The following is a 26,871-nucleotide window of genomic DNA, read 5'->3' as shown; positions in this document are numbered from 1 at the left end:
AGTTAGTATTAGAGTCGGTTACAATTCCTATGGAGCTAGCTATTAACAGCTGCTAAAAAAAGTATACATAGAAAAGAGTGACATTATCAAAATAAGGTATAACGAGTATCATATCATTCATTTCATCATGGAAGAATGATAGTTTGCCTCTGCCCCCAGAACCCAAATTTCTTTACATGGAATGCCTTAGCATGGGTAGGGTATAAAAATCATGGGTCTTGGGTAGGGTCGAGTTTTAGTTTAAAAACCCGGCTCAATCTTAGGTAGGGTTGGGTTTAAAGAAAAAAAAACCCGAAACCCGACCCGACTTACGTAGGTGTACTATGACTTTTTTTTTTTTTTTTTGAAAGTTGACGTATTTGATTAATTCTCAGAAAAAGCATTCGGGACAGAGGTCCCAGCCTGCATTACAAGAGAAAAAACATGAATATTGGCACAGGTATACCTATAACCAATAAAGTGCACACAGAACAAAATTCAGGATTATCCCTTTCCTCCCTCCTCTATCCTATCTTTCTGATATTATCCATTACGTATTTAAAGATATTCATCCCACAATCTTTTCCAAACCTCATTTCCTTGATTGGCTAATGATGAAGATTCCAGACCAGAATGACTCCCTTTAGCAAAAGACCTTAATCTCTCAAGCTAACATGAGACTACCACTTTCTATTAGCGCAACTAGAATCTTGAATTACTATATTAGATAATGACCATTTTAAGGATTCTTCCTAACAATTGTCATACCTCGACCTATGGGACTGGAACCATCAGTACAAATTTTCACATTCTTAGTTCCGACTTCCGATTTTCTTATGACCATTTTCTTCCCAACCTTTCTCCGTATAAATGTATAAGAAGACTGAACTCAGAACCTATGTACTACCCCAAACTTTCAATTTTTCCTTAACTGAAGTCTTTGGAAGACAACCCAAACTCCCTAAAACCTACATCTCTTCACCTCTCAAAGTGCTTCCTTTAATCCTGTAATCCAACTTTTGGTTCAGCCTCTTTAACTCATTCTATTGTATCATTTGCAGCTCTTGCTTGCGTTGCTCGGAACATTTCTCTGGTCTTTCCTAGATTTTTCTGATAGGAAATCCCAAATACATCGCCCATTACTAGAAAATCATTAAAGCCTTCCAACTCTGGGTGCTCATGTTCTTCCTCAGCATTCAATACCAAAACTCCCTTTCCTTTATCTCGCCTACCTGATTCACTAGGCTACCCTAACTGCCCTGTTCCACCTCAGGGCAACCTGGCCCTAATCCCTGCGCATCACGCTTAGATTCCAAATTTACAATCGCCATATGTTTTTTTCTTCTCCCATAAATGTCTTCGTGTTCGCCTTTCTTTTTCTAGGATCTTGTTAAAGATGCGCAAATTGCGGAGGGGCGTATGAAGCTCCTCCTCACTATTCAGGGTGACATGGGAAGGGGATACACCCACGCTTTGAATTGCTGCCCGCTCTTTCAACCATTGCTTCTTAAGTGAAGAAATTAACACCTCACTAGGAGTGGGAGATTCATTCCTTGCCAATTTTTCATTATACTTGAGAGTTTTTAGGAAATCCAAGTCTCCGTTCACCATGGCAATTTCTCCCATCCTTACACTATTAGTGTCTTCAAAACATGCTTTTCCAGTCATACTCGAAGCACGTGAGGTTTGCAAGATTCTCAGTTCATGGAGACTTTCCGAATGAGGCTTTTTCTTCCTAATCCCCTTTTTAAGATACCCACATTTAATTTTCCTGCCCAAAGTTGAAAGGCCGCCACGGGTGGCCAAGAGGCGAGTGTTCGGTCCAGGGCCTCTTTTAAGATTGCATTTACGCGCACGTGTAGCTTCACATCAGGGCTCAAATTCGCTATAAAAAATCTATTTTTTAATTTTAAGGCCTTCCGTTCCTCAGCCGATTTTAAGCTGAAGAGGTCCACAATATCCTTTCTACCCGCCTTGCCTTTTGTGCCACGTGGCACAACCCTATCTGATTTGGTAGCAATTGGCAAAGTCACGGGTCCCCTCAACTGAGCCTTCCTACTTCCTGACGAGATAGTGACAAGTTCTGGGGACCAAGAGGGTAGGTGGGAATTTCAAAATTTGAAAGGGGGGCCAGCAGCTCCGATTCGCGTCCAGAGGCTTCTGCCACAATTTCCGGTGGGCAGACCACCGCCGGTGAACCTTTATCAGTGAGAGATTCATCAGGATTCCCTAAAAGGGGAAAATTGTCTTTATTGCTAGACTCTCCCACAACCAACAAAGCCAAAGAATTTATACTATCTTCGGACACAACCTTAATTCCCACCGAATAAATGGTGGAATCTACCCTTCAATTAATTGAATGAGGGATGAATTTCCAAAGAGGGGATATAACTAGAGCAGAGGCAAAAGTCAAACAGTGAGAGTGATTACCAAAACGCTGAGTCTGAAGGAAAACATGGCATATTTGGATTTTGACACTTCCCTGCAACAAACAAATAGATGATCCCATGACTTCCATGAATCTCTACATTTAACATTTAAAAAGCACACCAACTCACCAAGCCCTAATCAGATGGTCTCTGAACTACTCTGGCTTCGTTGGGCATTGAATCATGATCTACTCTCAGGTAGCTGTTCAGTTATGAATTTATGATATATGCACTGCTACACATCACTAAAACCTAATAAGTCGACATGGAAATCATTGCATTTCTTGTTGAGAAATTTCTTAGTGAAGAAGTATAGAAACTAACATAAAATTTTATGAAATTTACATATTTCAACAGAAAACCCCCCTTGATTTCTTTTAGGCCACGTTTGGATACCAACAAGATTTAGATTTGGATTTAGTTGATAGTTTGAACTGGATCAGATCCTTAGATTTCCAAATCAGCTACAACAGTGCAAAAAAATCCGATTTTCAAATCTGTTCTGCGAGACATTATTTGGAAATCAATATTTGTGGCAACTTCCTTCACCATCGCTGCTCCTCGACGTTGCTCCGGCAGCAGCAAGACATCCCTCCCTCCCTCCCTCCCTCTCTGTCCCTCTCTCTTAAAACATGATCATGAAGATGATTGATGTGTTTTGTATCCAAAACTCAAATCCAAATCAAAAGACAAATGCATGAGGTATCCAAACGGGCCCTTACAGATACTTGATTACTCAGTTAAGTTGACTTGAATCAACTGCTTTCAAGTCGAATGCTCGAGTTTTGAACTGTGCTGCTACATCATGTAAAGCGTGATAACCAGCCTAGATGTGCCTGCATTCCCTACTTTCTCTGGCAGCATCTATCACCTTGTCAACATAAGCTCACATGCCCTCCACTCCCACTTTTTTGGTGACATATTTGAGGAATGATACAAAATGGTTCATGTTAGGATCTTTTGGAAATTGGAAGTATTCAAGGCAGTCATCTTCCCATTCCAGATGCGACAGCTGTTGATCAAGAGTCAAGACCACAAAAAATTAAGGAATTTTGACCCATTCCAGATGCGACAGCTGTTGATCAAGAGTCAAGACCACAAAAAATTAAGGAATTTTGACAGTTGATCAAGCTGAAAAATATGATGGATACATATCTAATTTGAACACCAAACATGATGTAGTAATTATTCCATGGTTCTTCTCATCCAACCATCTAATGAAATATCTGAGCACGAAATCCGAACCCACTGAAGTTCTTCCAACAAAGATTTTATCTCTCGTCACATTCGTTATGGCTCGTAGCCAACGACTAACAAAAACTTGGTAGGTGATAGCGCTATCAAACTTTCCGAACTTGTTTTCAATCAAATACATCATGTTACCCACGTCGCCCTTGATCAGGAGCATTTTGACAGAATCAGCCCCAACCTTCTAAATGTTTGCTCAGTGATTTTTCTTGTTTCTGTGAATTAGAGTTAACGTCTAATAGGTCAAGATACATAGTAATCAATATCATCTGATATGGATCCGTTGCCTGACTTATAAGTAGTCATCAATATCATCTGATATGCATCCCATGCCTGACTTTTCAACACTTTCATTTAACTCAATCTTTTCAACACTTCCATTTAACTTAATTTTTTCAACACTTCCATATAACTTTATCTATGTAATGAATCCTGAGTTTTACATGAAGAACCCAAAAGACTTTTAAGGCAGATCCATAACCTAAGTAATGAAATAAGCTCATGCATGGAATCATTTCACGGCTTTAGTGCAAGAGCATCCTGAGTTCCTGACTTTATGCTTTTAATAATATAAAAGAAACTTGGGGGGTCTCTTCCTAATGTGGCCACGATGGGGAAAATCCCCTCGACGGAATCCCACCACCTAAAACCTTCTCAGATCTGAAGCTTCATGGGCGTCTCAACAAAACCCACTTCGTAGAATATTTTTCTTCTTCTTCTTCCTACCAACAAAACCCATTCAAGTCCTGTTTCCAGGGACTTGTAAGGCCCGTTGACAGAGACAAACCCCTCTTCATCACACACCCCTTCCCTGCGGAATCGAATCCATCAGATCCAACTCTTCCTCGCTGAAACCCCAATCGAAGATTAGCAGAGGAAAATCTGGTTTCTGGTTGCTATCCGAGTCCCGACCCCCTCCCCGCCACTGGTCCCACCCCGACGACCTGCTTCTCCGTGCCGGAATCTTCAGATCGGTGCCTTTCCCTGCCGGAATCTTCAGATCTGACTGTTCACCGGAGCTGTGAAGAGTATTCGGAAGTTCCAGATCTGAGAGATCTGATCCTTTTTCGACCCCAATCTGATGAATCGTCGCAGGATCTTGTAGATCGGCCAGATTTTTCAACGATCCAGAGCTGCCAAAAGTAGTTGGAAGTTTCAGATCTGCGAGATTTGATCCTTTTTCGACATCTCTCTGATGAAAAATCCTCATAGGATCTTGTAGATCCTAAGGGTTCTGTGACTGGCAACCAGATCTCCGGCAGAATCGACGGCGAGGCGAGCAACATCCATCACCGGCGCCGGAGGCCACCACACGTGTGCAGAAATCTGAGGCAGGAAATATCTCCTCATCTATCTCCTCAACTGCCATGTCAGTCACGAAGGCTTGACAGGTTACCGAGAGATCCGGCCTCGTCGCTCCGAGCACCGGCGACGGAATCCGGCAGGTGCTCTCCGGCGAAGAGACTCCATCCAGATCCGGGCCCTGTTTCTGAATCCGGAACCGTAGATTCAACTCCGGTGATTTCCAGACGGCAAGCATACTCACGACGTTGGGCGGATCGCCGGAATTTGCTTTAGATTCCGGGATCAGAGTTCCGTACAGGGATTCTTGTAGACGGCGGCATCTTTGGATTCCTCCTCTGTATCATCTTCCTCTTCGTCTCCAGTTCCCTCTGACTCGGTGTCTTCCTCCCTCTCGGTTTCCTTTTGGGGATCCGATTCAGAATCCGGCGGATCCAAAATATTTGGAGGGCGACAAATTTTGCTGGGTGGTGGTTTATATGAAATCCGGCGGGATCAGCCGTGGAGTGGGAGCGAACTCTAGATGGGCCACTGGGGCGAATCTAACCCCGCTTGGAGTCCGGAGACTCCAACCTGAACCTAGTAATTTGGGCGCCCGGACGGACTGTGGGCATCCGTTACGGCTGGGGCCGACCGATGAGGTGAGTCTCCAGATTCTCCGAGCTGAAGAGGCGGCTTGGACTCCCGTACGAACCAGGAAAAACAGACGTCTGGAGAATGCCTTCCACCGAAGACAAAGTCGAGCCTTGGGAGACTGGAGATGCCACAGGTGTACTTTCCGGAATTTTAGCAGGAGGGCCAGCTGCTGGAAATGTCACAAACCTTGGTCCAGTTTGGACTTCAATTTTCCCGGACGACACTTACAGAGAGCGGCTCCGGTGGTGAGTTGTCCACTTCCTCCTCACCCACAGGAGCTCCCTGCTGAGACAGTTAGATCGGAGTTTTTGCTTCCTGCGACTTCAGAAGGGGTAGCTTTCAACATTGAGGTAGTCCCCCTTAAATCTATCAGTAATGCAGATTTGGGGTTATGGGGGAAGATGAAGGAGGGTTGGGATGGTGATCTGGATGCCTTGGAGATATGGCTTGTTCAGAATAGCAGTCAAGGGAGTGAAGCAGTGGTGTATAAAATTGCTCCTCTTGAACTACACATTGCCATCCCTGCAGGTGCTAATCGTTCGAATTTGATCAGAGACTGGAGTTCTTCCTCCGATTCTCCTTTGGCAGACCTGCAAATTTGGGATATAAAATTTCCTAAGGGGGAGAAGTCGGCCTGGTGGAAAATAGAAGGCGTTCCGCCTGAAGCTTGGTGTGCAGACAATTTTCGGCGCATCGGTAAAAAATTAGGCCAGGTGGTGGAGGTGGATGTCTCATGTTATGCTGGTTCCGGATATGGGGTGGGTAGGTTGAAGATCGTAACTGCAGGTCGCCCTGGAAATGAACTATCTATACAGAGCTCTATCGATGGCACCCTTCGCTGGATTCTCGCCTCCCGGGAAATTGATGAAGGTGAAAAGCACTGTGTCAATTTACCAGCTTTTGCTACAGATGAGATGCCGGGTGAGGAGGAGGAGGTAAATCATCATTGTGCCATCAATGAAGACCCACCGTTCATCAATGAAGTCCAGCTTGCATTTAATGCACCCATTGTCGTCACAGAGATCCTCTCAGAGTCAGCCTTCAATGTCACCAACCCCGGACTGGTGGATTCCGCGCTCCCTCCAATCGCCTCTACTCGGGTTCAGCAGGAGTTGCCGGATCTCCACCTTTCATCTGAGGCAAATGTTCCAATTCAAACAGAGGGTCCCACACAGGCAATCAGGTGGCACAGTGCTGATCGGCCTATTCAGGGACTTCCCTACTCCGATTCTCCGTACTCCCAGGTCCACAGCTACGCAGATATTTTATCCATCTTATCTTCTCCGTATCAAAGAGACTCCTCTCGAGTGGGTGTTAGTATTGTGCTCGCTTCGGAGCGCGAGGAAATTGATACACAAGGGGTTGGTGAAAAAGTCAGCTGGGATTCTTCGCTGGCGGATCTTGGGTCCCAGGAAGGGGAGAGGGATTTCGGGCCTCATCACGTATGTCCTGGCTCACTCACCCCCTCCTCTTCGGCAGCTTTGAGCTCTACCCAGATGAATCTTATTTCCAATTTCAGTACATCGGGTAACAATCGATCTTATTATGCGACAGCAGAGGAGACTGGGGTCAGCCAATTGAGAGGACCTAAGACAATAAATCCCACCAGCAGATGTTTCTTTTTACCTAGAGAAGACTGTTTTTCCCTTCAGTGCCGGGTGGGACATAGGGTGGTGCTATTTGACAATCGTTGCTGGGGTGATATGAGTTCTTTATTCTACTGTACCCCTAGGGGGCGGCCCTTTTGTTCCCTGGTCCAGGTTTCAATCGGCAACTACTCCCATCCTCCTTCTCCAAGATGGTGTAGCAAGGCAGTCCTCCAGCCCCTGCTTTGTGCCCCATCACTCTCTTCTTCTCGGGTTGAATCAGGCCCAGTTACTATCCATCAGGTGATTGAATTGATGGTGGATCATACAGTGTCTATCAGCTCCCACTTGGGCCTAGTTTATCCGGGTCCGGCTGAAGATTACCGATCCAACATAAAGGCGGCAGAATTGAGGGAGGTCGATGTAGTGTCATCTCCTGCACCTATATCCGACGCAAATCTGAAACGTACGGAGAGAGAATTGATACGGCTTCATTCAGATATCAATTATGACTCTGGCTCGCATAGCAGTGGTCTCAAGCGTACGAAAAAAGGAAGAAAAATTGGAGTTGGGGAGGGGAGGATCTAACCGCACTCTAGTTGTTGATGAAGATTCTATCCTGGAATATCAATGGCTTGGGCTCTCGAGAGAAACGAATTCAAATAAAAGCAATAGTTAAACACCGGCGACCCGAGGTGGTGTGTCTACAGGAAACTAAGATGGAACAAATCAGTTCCATAGATATGAGTAGCATGGGGTTCAACTCTGATTGGAATTTTACTTTCGTAGCATCTAAAGGAGCTTCAGGGGGTATCTTGGTGGCATGGGATACAGTCTTGTGGGCCAGCTCGGATGTTTGGCGAGGGGTCTTCTCACTATCTGTAGCCTTCCGCAAATGTAACGATCAATCAGAATGGTTATTCACAGGCGTCTATGGTCCTTTGTCCCCTTCCGACAAGTGTTCTTTTTGGGAAGAATTAAATCAGAGGCGTGGCCTATGTTCCGCTCCTTGGTGTATTGGGGGGGATTTCAACGAAGTTCTAGATTTACGAGATCGAATTGGGGGTCAGCGCATTACTGTAGGTATGAGAAATTTTGCTGATTTTATCGCAAACAACGAACTAGTCGATTTACCGTTGGGCGGTGCATCCTTCACATGGGCAAGAGGTACGAACCGGAGCCGGCTTGATAGGTTTCTTTTATCGGGCGACTGGTTGGCAGGTATCTCAGAAGTTTACCAGCAGGCATTACCCCATTCTGTCTCCGATCATTGCCCTCTTCTTTTGTCCCCTAAAATGGAGTCCTGGGGCCCCCCTCCCTTCCGATTTGAATTAGCTTGGCTGGAAAATCCCCTGTTGGAGGCTCAATTAGTCCGTTGGTGGGCGGACTGTGCCTTCTCGGGACCCAGTGATGTCGTCATTGGCAAAAAATTAAGGTTTATCAAAGGGAAATTAAAAGCATGGGATAAGGAGCAGAAAGAGATTACCCTCGGCAGGAAGAGGGTCCTTGAGGACCGATTGTTGGAGATCCATTCATTGGCTGATAGTGGATCGGCAACGGCGGAGGATTTTGAGCAACAAGGCAGGCTTATCCAAGAACATAAAGAGTTGTTAAGGCTTGAAGAAATCTCATGGCGGCAAAAATCCCGAGTCAAGTGGTTGATGGAGGGGGATAAAAATACAGCCTTCTTCCATGCCATAGCCAGTACTCGCAGACGAAGGAACCGAATTGAATCTTTAGAGGTGGAAGGGGTTGTTATCTCGGACCGGGAGAGGATTATTGCGGAAACTATTGCATTCTACCGTTCTTTGTACTCCGCTGACGGACTTCTTCGCCCAATACCCCAAGACATTTGTTTCTCAACTTTGAGCCTGGAAGCTTCTGCTGGATTGGAAATCCCCTTCTCTGAGGAGGAAATCCGAATCGCTCTATTCTCTCTAGCTCAGGATAAAGCCCCTGGCCCTGATGGATTTTGCTTGGCTTTCTTTCAGACGTGTTGGGACACAGTCAAATCGGATCTTATTCGTTTCTTCCTAGAATTTTTTGAGGGTGCTATTCTCGACAAGGGGACGGGGGCGACTTTTCTAGTCCTTATTCCAAAAATTGATGGAGCATCCAAAGTATCAGATTTTCGTCCGATTAGCTTGGTGGGCAGCCTATACAAGGTGCTTGCGAAGGTGCTGGCGGACCGTATCAAAGTGGTTCTTCCATCCATTATATCGGTAAATCAGAGTGCTTTTATAGGCAAGCGTCAAATTCTTGATTGTTCCTTAACAGCAAATGAGGCAATTGACTATTACCGACGGTCAGGGGAAGGCGGCATCTTATGTAAGCTTGATATGGAGAAAGCATATGACCGTGTGGATTGGGCCGCTTTAGATTATCTTATGGGTCGTATGGGTTTTGGGGAAAAGTGGAGAGGGTGGATCCGGAATTGCTTATCATCTGCATGGTTTTCCGTTCTAATTAACGGCTCAGCAAAAGGATTCTTCAAATCCTCTAGAGGATTGCGGCAGGGCGATCCTCTCTCTCCATTTCTTTTCTTGATAGTGGCCGAATCCTTATGCAGTATACTGAAAAAGGGAAGTGATATGGGGCTATATAGAGGTTTCCTAATTGGGACCAATAAGGTGGAAGTCTCGCTGCTTCAGTTTGCGGATGATACCCTCCTGTTCTGTTCCCCGGTCCTCTCCCAGCTTCTCAATCTGAAAGCCATGCTTCGGTGTTATGAGATGGTCTCAGGTCAACGATCCAATTTTGGTAAATCTCGGTTGTATGCGATTAATGTATCTGAGAGTGAGGCTTCATCCTTCGCCGGAATTATGGGGTGTGGTCTAGATGTCTTTCCCGCTACCTATTTGGGTCTCCCTCTCGGGGTGGGCCGTCCGAGACACACCCTATGGACTCCTATTATACAAAGGATTGAGCGTCGGTTGGCCACATGGAAGCGCCGTTTGGTTTCCAAAGGAGGTAGATTGGTGCTTATAAAGGCTGTTCTCTCTAATATGCCGATTTATTTTCTATCCCTTTTTCATTGTCCAGCTTCTGTTGCTGAGAGCATCGAGCAAATTCAGAGACGATTTCTGTGGGGCGGTTCAAGGACTTCCAAAGGGGTCTCCCTTCTTAAATGGAGTTTAGTCTGTTCTCCAATTAAAAAAGGAGGTTTGGGTATCAGGAGAGTCCAGCTCTTTAATCAGGCCCTTATGGGTAAGTGGTTGTGGAGATATGGAGAAGAACAATCCTCTTTGTGGGTTCGGGTCATTGACAGTAAGTATGGTTCATCTCATGGGAATTGGGACTCTGTTGATACTTTCAAAATCAAAGGAATCACGGTATGGAGGGACATATTGCGTTTGAAGACCGTTTTTGCCCCTGGAGTTCGCTTCAGAGTCTATAGGGGGGATCGAATTCGGTTTTGGCAGGACCCTTGGTGTTCGTCCCATTCTCTCCGAGTTTTGTTTCCTGACTTATATATCGTATCTTCTCAGAAAGAAGCTTGGGTATCGGAATGTTTCGAACGGGTCCAAGGGCAAGTGGAGTGGATTCCTAAGTTTCGTCGAGCCTTCTTTGTCCGGGAGTTAAGCGATTACAACGCCCTCATCTCCTTATTGAACTCTTACTTCATCAAGTCTTCGGGCATAGATCGTCGTATTTGGATTTGGAATCCGTCGGGGATTTTCTCTGTTAAATCTTTTTATCTCCATCTGATCCCCACTCTAATGGAGCATGCGTCCTCCGCGGTTTGGCGCCTCGCATGCCCCCCAAGAGTTGCTTTTTTTGGGTGGTCGGTTAGCAGGGGACGAATTCAGACGATAGATTTCTTACGAAAAAGAGGAATGTGGCTGGTTGATCACTGCCCCCTATGTCTATCCGCCGGGGAATCCATCGACCACCTATTTATACATTGCCAGGTTGCTTCATATATTTGGGGTCAGCTCTTTTCTAGATTTGGAGTCAGTTGGGTTGCTTCCAATTCTATGGCCGAATTTATTAGGAGTTGGGACTGGGCTCCGTGGAAGAGGAAAGGTAGAATTTTGTGGAAGATGTGTCTCTTAGCCTCCTGGTGGTTCTTGTGGAAAGAGCGGAATGCGCGGGTCTTTGAAGGGAAAGTCAGGTCCCCATATTGGATTTATATACAGGTGGTAGCAGCGGTCATCTCCTGGGCCCGTTCACTTCCTCTTTTTCGTTTTGTTTCTGCGTATGCCCTTTGGGAAGGGTGGTCAACCATATGCATGGAATCGGTTACCAAAGTGCAATCTCGACCCTCATGGTCCCCCCCGCCACCGGGGTCTCTGAAGCTCAATTTTGACGGTTCCTCTATCGGTAACCCAGGGGCGGCTGGAGTGGGGGGGTTATGTTGGAATCACAAAGGGGAAGTCATTTGGGCCTATTCAGGGCCTCTTGGATTTGCCGACTCGTCTGAGGCGGAGGTTCGAGCCGTTCACAGTGGGATTCTTTCCATGCCTCGCTTGGAGTGCGACAGTCTGATAGTCGAAGGCGATTCCGTAAATGTTATTCGCTGGCTTTCGGGAGATGCTTCTCCCCCTTGGAGATTTGTGCCTTTCTTTGAGGAGATAGAGGATAGAGGAAAGGGCTACTCCATGGTCTTTCAGCATGTCCGGAGATCGGCCAATGTGGCAGCCGACTCTCTGGCTAAAAGTGGTGTTTCTCGGGCCGAAATGGAGTGTTTTGACTATCTCCCCCCTTGAGTCATTGTCTTGCTATTTTATTTGCTCATTGTTCCGACAGGACCATCTCGGTTCTGCTTATTCATATATATAAATATATATTCTGTTGCCTTCTTCAAAAAAAAATAATATAAAAGAAACTTGCGAATAATGTATAGCTTAGAAGCCTCCAAATAATGCTCACAGAACCAATTCATAAATGAAGTGCAATGTAAATATTTGCCCAGAACTGACATTTCCCGATACAATTTCTAAATATTTGCCCAGAACTGACATTTCCCAATATCTCTCGTCCATAATTTCCAGCTAATTTTCCCCTTAAAATTCGTTGCATATACATACTTAGTTAGCCACGTAGTGGGCGGTTTTTGATATCTCCCGTCACGTAGTGCGTTTTTTGATACCTAAAAAATTGCTAATTATTTATAAATCGGTTTTTGACTATCCAACTAATCCTCCTACACTAATAAATCCCAAGATCCAAATTTCAAGTTTCCAAAAAGACAGTTCTTAAGATGTCTTTTTCTTTCTTCCACTACCGACACCGGAACCTCCAGGCTTCCATCCTCTTCACAGGAGGCAACTTGGGCCTGCTTGGGTCTCTATACTAAATTTGGGTTCTCTCTGTTACGAGGATTTAAGCTTTTTCTACACAAGGTGCATGTACCAAAATTTCTGTAATTACATTTTGAGCATAACCAGTCGCTTCCGTTCGAGAAAGGCGTACGAGATGATTCCACAGCTCGCCGACCAGGAAGCTCCCTAGCACCAAAGTCCAACCTCCTCTCCCTAGTATCCCAATCCTCTATGCTTCCAAAAGAACCCGTGTGCGATCTCGGTGGATGCCATTGGGCCCAATGGGGTCTCTCCAATTTAGTCTACTGCCCAAATGAAAATAAAAATCTTCCGCAGCAAGGGTTAAATATCCCAAGTGATTCAAAAACTTCCATAACAAAGTAGCCTCCATCCAGGCAAGACAAATAAGGCTCCGAAATTCGCTCAAGGTTGATTCCACATTCGCATAAGAATCCAGAAGGTTGCTGAAACCCCGGACGTCTCGGAGGGATATTCCTCCGGCTTCTGAAAACGTCCCTATCTAGCCTGGATTTTTTCGATGACATTTTTAATTATCCCTTGAATAACATAGCAAATGATTTTTTAATATATTGATATAATTGTTTTCATTGAGGCGATAAATGTTTGTGATGTGGAAATATAATTTCCTTCTTAAATTTATACACTTGATTACAAAAATTTAGAGATTTTTGGTGTGAAGATTTGTTTGTTTCCCTACGTGTCAAGGTGAAAAAACCCGACCCGACCCGACCCGACCCAAGAATTATCATGGGTAGGGCCGGTTTTGGGAATCGTGAGTTTTCCGAAAAAAAAACACAACCCGACCTGACCCGATTTGCACCCCTACAAAATGGTGCACTGTACATAAAACCACTAGTGAGCTGTGTTCACGGTTGAAAAAGATGTTGCATTTGTCACCACACGACTGATCTCTTGTCACCGCCCTCTGATTAACAAACAACTAATCTCAAACGTGAAAATTCTCATCTTTTTACACCAAAAAAGATAAGTTGAACCAGCCCTATTCACCTTTTCTTTTTCTTCAGTTTTGGATATTATCCCTCTGATTAACAAACAACTAATCTCAAAGGCGAAAATTTCTTATCTTTTTACAGACAAAAAAAAGTGACAAGTTGAACGAACCCTTGATTTAGTTGAACCAACCCTTGATTTTTGGCTTTTTTCTCCATGAATATGGCAAAAGTAGTCCTCCCATGCCATGTGGCATGTGGGGGGGGGGGTTTATTTAGGTTATACTATTGCTTCCACTCTCGTTTTCCATAGCAGCACTCTTTTTAGAAAGGCAGTTGTAAGTTCAGTGATATTGGGAGCAAGAAAAAACAAAAATAAAAAGTTGAAAGAAAGACAAAGAAAAGAGATTCGGGGGCCTCCCTTGTAGATTTTGTAGGAGGCATGTGGTGGGGCTTAATTGGAAGGTAGCCCTTAGAAATTGCAAACGGTCCTATCCTGTACTCAGATTTGTCCGGAAGCCCCTTTGGAAAAGTGGGCAAAAACATCCCTCCATCACTGAGAAAAAGGAGAAAGCCTTCCCCCAAGTTGTGGCTAATTGGAGTGGACCACCAAAAGGCCATTAAAACCATATCAACAAAGTTCAGAAAATAGGAAAACATTTGGGAAGATTTACTAAGGACCAGATGGGCATTTCATGGCTAGCTTTTGCATGTGAGAGCAGCCACACATGCTCACTTTTCAGCAGATTTTGTCTTATTCATTTAAGGTGGCTGCTCTCACATGCAACGGTCACCCGCGGAATGCCTTTCTGCTATGGTCCCTGGCAAATCTCTATGTGTATTCTTTTGGTGTCTATGTGCTTGGTGGAGCTCTACTTAGGCCTCTTAGTTATGTATGTGCCCCTTTTCATCATATGCTTTATTCAGTGAAAGTTGCATATCAAATAAGATTTTTCATGCTATAATGATCCATCATATGACAAATAATTGGTTCAAGAACATTACCAAAGGATAATTGTGAAACAACCAATTACTCCAAAAGCTTAAGCTGTTGGAGAAGTAGTTATTTAATCTTTTAAACATTAACACTCCCCCTCATGTTCAACCTCTCTTTCTTAGGGTTGGCCTACTCGTGGCACATGTGGCGCCCTCTTCTTTTGGGTTGGCCATTGCATGTGGAATTTTAATATCAAGGAGGTTTGAACTTAGGAGAGACAGATTTCACTTGATTTAGAATTAAAATGAGAGAGTTATGGATGTTTTACTAAATATCTCCCTCTTATCCGAAAATTACGGTTTAATGTTGTTTTAGGTTAAAGATATTGTAATTCTGTCATCCCATTGAATTTTTTGATGAGGTTTTTTTTTCTGTTGAAAGAGAATTTGAAGACCTCCGATTGGTAGAAATTTCTCCGCTTTTGGACTTAAAATGAAAAAGTTATGGAGGTTTTAATTTTGGGTGACGTTTCACACAGGCTTTAGAAAACGAACCAGAACTCTCCCATCCCTTTGACATTTTCGGTGACGTTTGTTGCGTTTGAAAGAAAACCGATGGAAAGTTTGGTATTAGAAGGGAGTAGCATGCGAAGTGCTGAATAGTACTCTGGATGTATCCTGTCTTCACGGGGAGCGAAAATGTTATGGACCGTGACCACTCTGCGCTTGTCCCATGCTGAAAAACATAGTTTTGGCTATCTTCGCATCGAATTGCTCTGGTGGATGAAATTGTGGGAGAGGTTACCATGGCCGTTGCCTACCTCCGAACTGACGCATGACCCGGCAAGGGATGTAGAAAGAAGTATCTTGGACTCCAAGAATACGTGTAGGCCAACCATAAAAAGAGGGGCCAAACATGCCGAGGAGTGTTAAAGTATAAAGGATTAAATAACGCCATCTCAAACAGCTTAAGCTTTTGGAGTAATTGGTTGTTTGACAATAATTATAAATTCTAACAATTATTATCAGTGTTATGGTATTGATTTCCAAGGTTGACAATGATCATCACAAGTTTGTTTTGTTAAAAAGTAGTTTTAGAATAATGAATCATTCTTGTCACCGTGGTTACATTTATCTTACCAGTGAAAAGTTGGAAGCATCAGATATGTTTAAAATTTGTATGGCACAAAGATTAAAATTGTGAGGTCCGATAGAGTGAAGAGTATTATAGCAAATACTTGGAAGCAGGCCACAATTAGTTACGTTCGCATTATATCTAGAAAAAATGGTATTGTTAAGCAGTATACAATGTCAGTTGCACCAATGTAGAAAGATGCAGAAGAGACAAAATCATACTCTCATAGAGACATGGAAAGGAGCATGCTATGAAACTCATCATTGCCTAAGTTTTTGTGGGGAGTAGCCTTAAAAATGAATGTGCATATCTTACATTGAGTTTCAAGTTAGATTGTAGCTAAGACCCAAGTAAAGATTGTATTTAAGACCAGGGTTATGAATTATAGTTGAGAAAGAAGCCAAAGTGGTTGTGTGGCAAAATGGTGCAATGTACATAAAACCACTAGTGAGCGGTGTTCACGGTTAAAAAATGATGTTGCATTTGTCACCACACAACTAATCTCTTGTCAGTGCGCTCTGATTAATAAACAACTAATCTCAAACGTGAAAATTTCTCATCCTTTTACACTAAAAAAGATAAGTTGAACCTAAGTTGAACCAACCCTATTCACCTTTTCTTCAATTTTGGATAGGGAAATGTTTTCAGCACTACTGTATTTTGATGAGGGCACTCCTCACTTTATCAAAAGTACGGTATGGCCCGCACCATAAGATGATCCAAACCGTCCATTAGATGGGCCACAGCCTAAATAGGTTGTGCCCCAAAAATCATTTCCATAGGTTGATCCTAACCCTCCGATCTGAATGTTAGATGGTTGATCTTAATCCTATATAGATCGGAGGGTTAGGATCAACCTATGCAAATAACTTTTGGGGCACAACCTATTTAGGCTGTGGCCCATCTAATGGACGGTTTGGATCATCTTATGGTGTGGGGCATACCATACTTTTAATAAAGTGAGGAGTGCCCTCATCAAAAGACAGTAGTGCTGATAACATTTCAAACACTAAAATTTCTGATCCTTTTACCCACAAAAAAAAAAAAAAAAAAAAAAAGTTAAGTTGAATCAACCCTTGATTTTTGGCTTTTTTTCTCCATGAATATGGCAAAAGTACCCCACCCATGCCATGTGGCATGTGGGAGGGGCATTTGTTAGGTTATACTATTGGTTCCACTCTTGTTAGAAAGGCAGTAGAGCAAGAAAAAACAAAAATAAAAAGTAGAAAGAATGACAGAGAAAAGAGATTTGGGGGCCTCCTTGTAGATTTTGTAGGAGGCATATGGTGGGACTTCATTGGATGATATTGCAAATGGTCCTATCCTGTACTCAGATTTGTCCGGAAGCCCTTTAGGAAAAGTGGGCAAAAACATCCCTCCAAAAGGCAATTGCCATATGAGAGCACCAAAAAGGACAAGGCCTTTGCCCAAGTTGTGGCTAATTGAAGGAGACCACCAAAAAGGCCATTAAAGCCATAGCAACAAAGTTTAGAAAATAGGAAAACATTTGGGAAGATTTACTAGGGGACCATTGCAGATAGGCATTTCACGGCTGGCTTTTGCATGTGAGATCAGCCACACAGGCTCACTATGTAGCAGATTTTGTCTTATTCATTTAAAGTGGCTGCTCTCACATGGACAGTCAGCTGCGAAATTCCTTTCCGCTATGGTCCCTGACAAATCTATATATGTCTTCTTTTGGTGTCTCTTTATGTGCATGGTGGAGCTCTATTCAGGCCTCTTAGTTCTGTATGTGCCCTTAGCTTCATCATATGCTTTATGTAGTGAAAGTTGCATATTATATAAGATTTGTCAGGCTATAACTATCCATCTTATAACAAATAATTGGTTCAAGAACTTTACCAAAGGATAATTGTGAAACAACCAATTACTCCAAAAGCTTAAGCTGTTGGAGAAGGCGTTAATTAATCTTTGGGAAATGATAAATGCGCCCATTTTCATCACTTGGGACACCCAGCTGCATTGTACGTGGCAATCGGGTCACTTAATTCCTTCAAATGTGAAGTACATCAGCCCCTTTGTAGTCATAGATACACACTGTAGCTGGGTGTCCCACGTAATGAAAAGGGGCACATGTATCATTTCCCTAATCTTTTAAACATTAACAGTCCCTCTCACGTGTGGCCTCTCCTTTTTAGGGTTGGCCTACTCGTGGCACATGTGGCCCCCTATTCTTTTGGGTTGGCCATTGCGTGTGGAATTTTAATATCAAGGAGGTTTGAACTTAGGCTTTTGGAGTAACTGGATGTTTCACATGGTATCGGAGCAAAGGTCCTCGGTTCAAAACTCCTTGATATAAAAAAATCCACATGTAATGGCCAAACCAAAAGAGGGGCCTCATGTGCCACATGTAGGCCAACCATAAAACGAGGGGCCACACATGAGGGGTAGTGTTAAAGTATAAAGGATTAAATAACGGCATCTCGAACAGCTTAAGCTTTTAGAGTAATTGGTTGTTTGGCAATAATTATAAATTCTAACAATTATTATCAGTGTTATGGTATTGATTTCCAAGGTTGACAATGATCATCACAAGTTGGTTTTGTAAAAAAATAGTTATGTAATAATGAATCAATCTCGTCACCATGGCTGCATCTTATCTCATCAGTGAAAAGTTGGAAGCATTGGATATATGTTTAAAATTTGTATGGCACAAAGATTAAAATTGTGAGGTTCGATAGAGTGAAGAGTATTAAAGCAAATAATTGGAAGTGGCCACAATCAGCCACATTCGCATTATAACTAGAGAATGGTATTGTTACGCAGTATACAATGTCAGTTGCACCCAAGCAGAAGGAAGTAGCTAAGAGACAAAATCATAGTCTCGTAGAAATGGTAAGTATCATGTTATGAAACTCATCACTGCCTAAGTTTTTGTGGGGAGAAGCCTTAAAAATGAATGTGCATATCTTGCATTGAGTTTCAAGCATCGTTTGAAATTTCGACTAAAATCCGAAACTTCGGATATCGGTCAACACCGACACCGAAATGATCGAAATCCAAAATATCCGAAACGTACAAAATTTCGGTCAAATTTTCGGATATTTCATAAAAAAAATATTAATTTTTTATTCCTTTACAAAATTTCAGCCGAAATAATTTTGGCAAAAAAAAACAACATTTCGAGCGTCTTTACCTAATTTTGGCCGAAATTTCGGGATTTCGGCTGGGACCGAAATATATGCCAAAACCGAAATTTCAAACCATGGTTTCAAGTGAGATTGTATCTAAGACCACTGTTATGAAATATGGTTGAGAAGGAAGCTAAAGTTAGGAGATTTCCACATGTGGTTATTTAGTTGAGGCAAAGGTTTATAACCATATATAAGAAAATTAAACCATAGAACAATTGTTTTTTACACTATTGATTATTCTAAAAGGTCTAAAGGGTTTAGGTTTTGTTGTCCTACTTATAGTACCCGTATTGTCGAGACAAGGTATATCATTTTTCTAGATGATTGTGACCTTAGTGGGAGTGTTGTGCTTAGGAAAATCACTTTTGAGGAAATCGAGTTATAATTTTAATACCAGTTTTCCAAATGAAGGTGGTATCAATAATCCATGCATAACAATATTAGTGCACTAGTTTAATAAATCTGAGGAAGTGTCTCATATTTTAGATGCACATGTAGTGATTAACATTGAGCAGCCATTTGTGTAGAGAGAGAGAGAGAGAGAGAGAGAGAGAGGGTCAACTAATTCTGATGAGTACATTGTTTATTTAAATGAGTTTGGCTATAATGGTGAAATAAATAATCATCTCATTTCCTTTAGTAAAGTTATAATGAATGATTGGTCGATTCAGTAGCTTGAAGGCATGAAAGAGGAGTTACTCTTAATGTAAAGAATATTGTTTATGAACTTAGTGAATTACCAAAGGAAGTTTGGGTGGTTAGTTATAAATGAGTATTTAACACCAAACATTACACTAGTAGTTTAATTAGGAGATTAAAGGCAAGATTGATTACAAAAGGCTTGACTCAAAAAAGATAGAATAGCATATAAGACATTTTTTTATAATTTCAAAGAAAGATTTCTTTAGTATAGTCATGAATTTCACATTATAATATGAAGTTATATCAAATCGATATCAAGATTACTAATCTACAACTGAAAAGATACATGCATCCTCCTAGTGGTTTACCTTGAAGTGACTTACCCTCTCTTACTTTGGAAGTTCAACTACCAGCCAAAAATTGTTCACTTGAAACAGACGTACAGGGAGTGAAGAGATTATAGAAATTTGTTGCCGCCTTTGGGCATCATTTCACTCGCATCACTGTTGTTCCATCTCATAGTGACCCTTGACCTGTGCTCCCATTTGGCTAATACAGTGTATTTAATAATACTCTATTGACTTTTACCAACATAAATGTAGCCAATTTCAACTAATGAGGGCGCCCTTTCAACCCTTTTGTATAAGGGCGTGCTTCAATTTAGAATACCTCTATGGAATTCTAAACTCAGGGGCATCCTTGCAAAAAAGGGCTCAAAGGGCGTCCTCATTGGCTGAACATGGCTGCATTATTACTCTTTGACTTTTGCCATCATAATACAGCCAATTTCAGCAAATGAAGGCGCCATTTTCTCTATGGGCAACCTTCCCTTTAGAATACCTCTAAAAGAGGAGTTCTAAACTAAAGGCGCCCTTGCAAAAAAGGGCTGAAAGTGCATCCCCATTGGCTGAACCTTCTGATTTTGCCAAACCAGATTATAGAGCACGACCTGATAAGTAATGTTCAACAAATTCAGACTCATTTATCAATAGACTTTTATCTTCCATTTGAACTCATTTCTATAATTTCCATTTATCCGAGATCTATCCATGATTAACAATCCATTCTATAATTTTTCTCCTTACTCCTCGAGGGAAAATGATCCTACAAACAAAGGAACTGTATAGTACAAAATCACATAAAAACAAACTCATTCTAAAAAATATATACAATTGGCTTACGCACCGATGAGGATCTTTATATTGGAACTCTTTTTTCAATTATTTCTTTCTGCCATATCCTTAATAAATAGCGGGTTGGTACAACTTTATACCTTTAACTCATTGGAATGATAACTTATCCTAATGGATTTTTTTCTTCTTACAAATAAAAAAAAATCTCTATTTCAACCAATGAGGGCACTCTCTCAGCCGTTTTCTGCAAGGGCGCCCTTCAGTTTAGAATACCTCCCCATAACCCATAAAATTAGGCACAAAATCCCAATTAGGTAAACTTACATTGTAGTTACATACGTGGCCCAAACACAGGCTGCTACTAGGGGTGTCAATTTTGGCTCGGGCTCGGAAGCTCGCTCGAGCTCGGCTCGAAAAAAGCTCGGCTCGAGCTCGGCTCGAATCCTTAACGAGCCGAGCCGAGCCGGCTTGCCAGGCTCGTTAAGCTTAACGAGCCGAGCCCGATTTAGGCTAGGCTCGGCTCGGCTCGGCTCGTATAAAAATATATAGTAATTTTTTTCCGTAATAAATATAATACAGTAGTAGGAAACAGTAGGAAACATTTGTGACAGCGCATAATCATGACCTTTTTCTACTTTTTTCGTAATTGTAATAACTTGTAAACTTTTGTTCGTATTTTTTTGCTAATTGTCATAACTTGCTAACTTTTATTCGTAATTTTTCATTTAAAACTTTAGCTATTTTATTTTTCATGATTACTTTATTTTATTTTTCATGATTACTTTTTTTCTTTTTCGTTTTGCTAGCGAACTTTCCGGAGACACCTTTTTCTTTTTAAAATAACCCAACCACTTTTTTCTTTTTGCTAGCGGCCTTTGCGAGACATCTTTTTCTTTTTAAAATAGCCAACCAGCCAAGCTCGATAAGGCTCGCGAGCCTAGCCCAGCCTGACCGAGGCGAGCCGAGCCTGGCCAAGCTCGGCTCGGCTCGGCTCGTTTACACCCCTAAGCTGCTACGCAGGTACAAAAGTCTCTTTATTAAAATTGTTGGTCCCACCCTAAAATTAATGTTTGGGACCCACCATGTGCCCGGCATCTAACAGCCAGGTGGGCCCATAACACATTTTTCAAAAGCAAACATCTAATAAATGTACCGTACCTATCAGATTCCTGCATTTGGCAAGAAAAACTAAAAAAGACAGGACACGTGGGACCCGGTTAAGAGGATATCGTTCTCTATACCTCTCACGTGTCTTCTTCGTGGGCCCCGGAATGGGCTGCCTTTAATAATTCCGTGCTGATTCATCCCGAAAGCGACTCGCGAACTCGGATTCTTAAAAAAGCGAGTCGTAAGCGAGTTGGGCATTTTGGTAATTCGCAACTGTCTAGAAATTGACGGTTGGAAAGCAAAAATAGCAAGGGGCTAAATTCAGAATTCTTATATTGTGTAAGCCCTTATAGTCTCGTATTTTTCAAAAACTATTGTACGGACCACATCAGAGGATGATCGAAACTGTCCAAATGATCGGCCACAACGTAAATCGGTTTTGCCCCAAAAAAATCATTTCTATATGATGATCCTGTTGACTTTTTATGTTAAAAAAATCTTTTTGTAATTCAAACTTACAAAGGGGTGTTTTTAGTCATTATATGTATGCTTTTGGGCTTCTCATTCAAATTACTTGGGCTTCCCTCCAAAAAGACTAGTCATGAGAAAACTTTAGTCCTAAATGGGAAGTGTGAGGGGATGAGAGTGGACATATATATACTTTCACTCTTTTAGCCTTGTGAATGAGCAAGAGGTCATGAGGATCCTACGCGCATGGATCGCCTGGGTTAGGTGGGCTTTTGATCTTACCACACACGCGCGCCGCCCGGCCCGGCGCGTCGCGGCCGGCCGCGCTCGTGGACATAAGGCTTTTCTTTTTCTATTATTTATTTTTTCCTTTTAACGGTCAAGAGTTTATTTATTTTCTTTTAACTCTTTTTTACCGTTTGAGATTCTTTAATTGTGGTTTAGTGACCGTTTGGAAAACGTCTCTCACGCACTAAAAGAGTGCGACGTTTCACCCTAACGTGTCGATTACCTTTCTATAAAATCGATTTTAGAGAAAACAGAAAGATATCATTGACGGATTCTTCTTCTGCTCTTTCTCTTCTCTGGTTTTCTCTCTGGTTTTTTGCTAAAGGCTTTTGGCAAATATAAGCGAGTTCTTAGGCATCCGGGCTGTGTGAGTGCACACCCCTGGAGCGAGAGTTGTTGTATCCTGGCGGTATACGCCGAGACGCCCATCTCCACCGTTGATTCGTCATAGTGGGGGCGAGATTTGCCTTAAGGACAGCGAAGATTCTTCGTGCCTCAACTCGATAAGTGATCTAACGATTTCTCTTTTTCTTTATAGATTATTATTGCAGAAAATAGTATTATTGATTTCTGTCTTCAAGTTGTGAGGTTAATTTGTTATAAGGTATTCTCGAATCTTAAATTACAGATTTGCACATCAATTTTCTAACAATCTTAAGGCAAATCTTCGATCTGTGATCTGTAATTTTAGGGATTTCGATTATTGAAAATTAATCATCATGGCTTCCCAAACTGAAAGACCGGAGAAATTTGACGGATCGAATTTCGGTAGATGGCAGGAAAAATGCGATTCTTTCTGATTTTTCTAAACCTAGACTATATCTTGAATGATCCTGACTCATTACCTAATGAGGAAGAACCTGCTAGAACTCATCTCACTGAGAAAAGAAAAAGAGATAACTATCTCTGTAAAGGTCATATACTGAGTTGTCTCAGTAATCAATTATTTGATGTAATTTTTAGAATTGAGTCTGCAAAAGTGTTGTGGGAAACTCTAGAGCAGAAATACCTAGTCGAAGCAGCGGGTTCTAAGAAACATCTAATTGGAAAATATTTTCGATATCAGATGGTAGATGGAAAATCCATTATGGATTAAGTGAATGAGATCCAGTTGATTGTTTCTGACATTCTTGCTAGAGGGATCAAAATAGAAGAACAGATCCAAATTGGTGTAATTATTGAAAAACTACCACCTTCATGGGAGAAATTCCAAGACACATTATTGCATGACATAAATAATTTTTCTCTTCAAGACTTGTTTGTTTATCTTAGAACTGAAGATGAAAATCGTTTCAGAAAATAGAAATCTAAGGCCTATGAGTTTAACTCTAAGGCAAATCTTACTGAATCTTCATCTGGAAATAAAAGTTCTTCTAAATCTGCATCTGGATCAGGAAAAGGTCATTTCAAGAAAAATAATAAGGATTTCAAGAAAAAGAAGGGTAACTGATTTGTGTGTGGGAAAGCAGGTCACTATGCTAAAAACTGTCGGAAAAATGATAAGAAGAAAAACCCTCAAGGAAACAATGCGCCTCAGGCTAATGTGGTTGAAGATCAATATCTGTCGGCCGTAGTATCTGAAGTGAACCTGGATAGTAACGTGAAGGATTGGTGGGTGGACACTGGTGCCACCAGACACATCTGTAGTGTGTATTTTCTTCCTACGAGCTTGTAGGGGATGGAGAGCGCAGCTTTTCATGGGAAACTCGTCATCATCTGTTGTGACGGGTAAAGGAACAGTGTTGTTGAAGCTTACATCTGGAAAAGTTCTAAAGCTCTGTGATGTCCTTCATGTACTAGATATAAGAAAGAATCTGGTGTCTGGGTAACTTTTGATCAAGAAAGGTTTTTAACTGGTTTTTTATGCTGATAAATTTGTAATCACTAAAAGTGGTGAATTTGTGGGAAATGGTTACTCTAGTGAAGGTTTATTTAAACTCAATGTAACTGAGAACATTATGAATAAAGCTTCATCTTCTTCTGCTTATATTACTGATTCTTTTTGTTTATGGCATGGTAGACTAGGTCATGTTAACTTTGCATCTTTAAAGAAAATGATGACCATATGTTTACTTCCTAAAAGTGATCAAGTAGTAGAGAAATGTGAAGTATGTGTGCAATCAAAGTACTCTAAGAAGCCTTTTCACAAAGTAGAAGAAAGAAAAACAGAACTATTAAATTTAATTCACAGTGATGTATGTGACTTAAACAATGTTTTAACTAGAGGAGGTAAAAGGTATTTTATTACATTTATAGATGATTTCTCTAGATATTGTACTGTTATCTTATTAGAAATAAAGATGAATCTTTTGATAAATTCATTACATATAAAACTGAAGTAGAAAATCAGTTAGAAAAGAAGATCAAAATTTTAAGATCTGATAGAGGTGGTGAATACACTTCTAATGCTTTTAGTGAATTTTGTGAAAACGAAGGCATAATACATCAAGTTACTGCACCATACTCTCCACAGCAAAATGGAGTTGCTGAACGTAAAAACAGAACTCTAATGAACATGGTAAATTCTATGTTAGGAAGTTCAAGATTACCTCAAAGTTTATGGGGAGAGGCTCTTATCTCTGCTTGTTATATTCTGAACAAGATAACTTTTAAAGATTCTGACAAAACTCCTTACGAATTATGAAAGAATAGAAAACCACATTTTAAATACCTTAAAGTGTGGGGGTGCTTAGTTAAAGTTAGGATTCCAGATCCTAAGAGTACTAAGTTAGGTCCTAAGATTGTTGATTGTGCATTCATTGGATATGCACAAAACAGTAGTGCATATAGGTTCTTGATTTATAGGTCAGATCATGTTGATATGCAACCTAACACCATAATAGAATCCAGAGATGCTGAATTCTTTGAAACCTTATTCCCTTATAAGACTAGTCTAAGTAAGAACACACTTAAAAGACCCATTGAATCTATAGATAAAAACCATCTAGTGTCTGAAGAATCAGTAGAGCCTAGAAGAAGTAAAAGGGCAAGAGTAGAGAAAAACTTTGGTCCAGAGTTCATTACCTATCTTCTAGAAGGAGATCCAAAGACATATAAAGAGGCAATGTCTCTTCCAGATTCTTCATTCTGAAAAGAAGCTGTCAAGAGTGAAATAGACTCCATTTTGAGTATTGGGACATGGATCTTGACAGATCTGCCTCCTGGTTGCAAACCTATTGGTTGCAAGTGGATCTTTAGGAAGAAATTAAAAACTGATGGAACTATAAATAAATATAAAGCTAGATTAGTAGCTAAAGGGTTCAAGCAAAAAGAAGGAATAGACTTCTTTGACACCTATTCACCTGTAACTAGAATAACTACAATAAGAATCTTAATTGCCATAGCTGCAATCCATAACCTGAAAATCCATCAAATGGATGTCAAAACTGCATTTCTGAATGGTGAATTAGATGAAGAGATCTATATGGATCAACCTGAAGGCTTTGTAATCCAAGGCTAAGAGCAAAAGGTGTGTAAAGTTATGAAATCTCTATATGGTTTGAAACAAGCCCTAAAACAATGGCATGAGAAGTTTGATAGTGTGATGCTATCAAATGGATTCATAATAAATGAATCAGATAAGTGTGTATATAGCAAATTTAGTGGGGATAGTGGTGTTATTGTTTGTCTGTATGTAGATGATATGTTGATCATCGGAATAGACACTAGTGGAATTAAAGGTACTAAAAATTTTTTATCAAATAATTTTGATATGAAAGATCTGGGAAAGACAGATGTAACCTGGGTATCAAAATTAAAAGAAACCCAGAAGAAATAATTCTATCTCAGTCTCATTATGTAGAAAAAATTCTTAGAATGTTTAATCAATTTGATTGTAAACCTGTGGCTACCCCATATGATTCTAGTATAAGATTATGTAAGAATAAAGGAAGTGTCGTAAATCCACTTAAATACTCTAGAGTTATAGAGAGTCTAATGTATTTGATGAACTGCACTAGGCCAGACATAGCCTATGCAGTGGGTAGACTCAGTAGCTATACCAGTAATCCTGGTAGTGATCACTGGGAAGCTCTAATTAAAGTATTGAAATATCTTAAAGGAACCATAGACTATGGTTTGCATTTCACTAAATATCCTGTTGTACTAGAAGGGTATAGCAATGCAAATTGGGTATCTGGATTTGAGACCAAATCAAGGAGTGGATATATTTTCACTCTAAGAAGTGCAGCAGTTTCTTGGAAATCAACCAAGCAAACGTGTATAGCCAGATCCACTATGGAGTCTGAGTTTATTGCTTTAGATAAAGCAAGTGAGGAAGCCGAATGGCTTAGAAACCTTCTGACTGATATTCCATTTTGGAATAAGCCTGTACCGGGTATTACAATCCACTGTGATTGTCAAGCTGCTATTGGATGAGCAGGTAATAATGTATATAATGGTAAATCCCGACACATTCGTCGGAGGCATAACTCCATAAGACAGTTGTTAAAGAATGGAGTGATAACCATTGATTATGTAAGATCAAGTAATAATATATCGATTGTCTTACAAAATGACTAAATAAAAATTTAGTCATGAGCACATCGAGGGGGATGGGGCTGAAGCCCACTGTTTAGATCACTTATAACAGG

This window comes from Tasmannia lanceolata, unplaced genomic scaffold (genome assembly GCF_043159265.1).
Source record: "Tasmannia lanceolata isolate RefF3 unplaced genomic scaffold, GAP_Taslan_0.1 ptg000026l, whole genome shotgun sequence".
NCBI lineage: Eukaryota > Viridiplantae > Streptophyta > Magnoliopsida > Canellales > Winteraceae > Tasmannia > Tasmannia lanceolata.
The sequence above is the reverse complement of the archived record's forward strand: the minus strand, read 5'-3'. Positions refer to the sequence as shown.